This window comes from Aplysia californica, unplaced genomic scaffold (assembly GCF_000002075.1).
Source record: "Aplysia californica isolate F4 #8 unplaced genomic scaffold, AplCal3.0 scaffold00125, whole genome shotgun sequence".
NCBI lineage: Eukaryota > Metazoa > Mollusca > Gastropoda > Aplysiida > Aplysiidae > Aplysia > Aplysia californica.
In genome coordinates, this window is record NW_004797395.1 from 509,572 (window position 1) to 511,382 (window position 1,811).

The 1,811-nt window shown below is 42.3% G+C and overlaps 1 protein-coding gene across 2 annotated transcripts in view; it reads left to right on the forward strand.

Moving 5' to 3' along the window:
- The window catches only part of LOC101851492 (GTP-binding protein ypt1), a 44,858-nt gene that overhangs the window by 17,844 nt on the left and 25,203 nt on the right, over positions 1-1,811 (forward strand). The gene's annotated exons all lie outside the window — the stretch shown is intronic.

Genomic DNA, 1,811 nt, shown 5'->3' on the forward strand with positions numbered 1-1,811 from the left:
ACACACACTCGCACGCGCGCGCACACGCATTCACATTTATTTATTATTACATGTCATGTGTATCTGCTTGTGTGTCGTGCGTGTACTCAAACGGACGAATTTGAGTTGCCGAAATATCAGGACAGAAGGCCTGAGTTTCTGCCCTTACAGTGTCCACAATGACTGTGGCTTTGTTTGGCCCCACTGCCCCACACATTGACATGGCGATAACACCTAGGGCGATAACTTATTGAATAGTGTCAAGTACCACGGTGTCAAGCAGACATAGATATTGAAACACTGTCGGGGCTTTAAGATGAGGTTAAGGACCGAGGTATATTTGGGAGCACTGGAGCATTTGACGTAATCTGTATACGCAGGTGATGTAAACGTGAAAGATAGTGTACCCTGTTTGAAATTTGTGCATGTGCTTTTTATATCGATAAATGAAGCACTGGTGTGTGGTTTGTAATTTTAATTGTTTTTCTCCGACTTCTTTGAGGTTGACGGTGGACGGTGTTGGGTTGTTAAACAATGCGAATGGGATTTAGTTTTGTTTGGTCTCCTTAAAATGGCTTTTTTGAAAAGACATTATTTGTTCTTTATCTTTGTTTAACATTATTTGATGATTTCCAGCTTGCTGCAGATGGACAGAATGAAGAATGGGCCCAAAGGCGTGAGAACGAAAAAGAAATGACCACCGATATTGGGTTTTTGGTACTCGATCAGTTCTGTAGAAAAACCAAACCAAACCAAACGATTTCTGTTTGAGTCAAAGGGATTGTTCTGATAGAAACCAATGCAATGTCTGAAGGGCTGGGTTACTGGATTTCTTTTTAAAAGATGATAAAGAATTAAAAACAAATCAAAGAGCCACCCCCCTCCCCCTATTCCTTCTTCACTTTCCTGACTAGCTTGTGGCCTGCGGTGGTATTATAAACGACCCTCATTGTTTTGATACTAGCCACATAGAGAAACTGGACATACATTATTGAATGGTTCCTCCACGTGGGTTTCTGTTTTCTCTTGGCGTCTGTTTGGCTGACATTCCTCTCTTTCAGTTACAGTCTGGCCTATGTGGAAAGAAACTTTGCCTACCAACCCCTGAGGCGGACCATGTTACGGTTTCCCCGACAGCAAATGCTTGCCTTTAACTCAATTATTTGTGTCATGCTGGGCTACCATGCAGGCAATCATGATTCGTGCCTCAAACGGACTTTCTTGGACTTGGGTTGTTTTACCTGCGTCTAAATAGTGGATGGTTGGCGGCTATTGTGGTTTGGCTTGCTGTGTTTTCCCTATCAAATATATATCGTCCTGATCTCTCCTCCTTTTTGTGTTTGTTCTCTAATCTTCGGCTCTTATATGGCCTTATTGTGTTGCAAGTGCCTTAAAGATCGAAAAAAAATCAAAACTTAATTATCTAAATGTCTACTTTGCCAGTCAGTGTCTAAAATATAGTGGCTAGGCGAGTATCTCCGTCTTTCTGATGAGACGATTTGACCCTCTCAGCCTAGCGGGCAGGGTCAAAGCAGCCTGCCTTCTGAATTAAATAAATAGTGTGAATAGAGTTGTAAAACCTCTACAATTATGATCATATTGCCCAGTCTTGTTGGAGACGGACATTACCTCCGAAACTGTGGCCCGGTAATGACTTCCCGCGAGGCAAACCCATATATTGCTTACTGGACATTGCTAATAACAAATTAAAGTACACTTATTTCGACTATGCTTTTCGTGCACTTCATCTTTTTAAAAGTACAGTACTATCTTGCTCACCGTCGCCTCATTACGTTGCCATCTGGCGTGCAGAGGGTAAAAAAGGAGGGGGG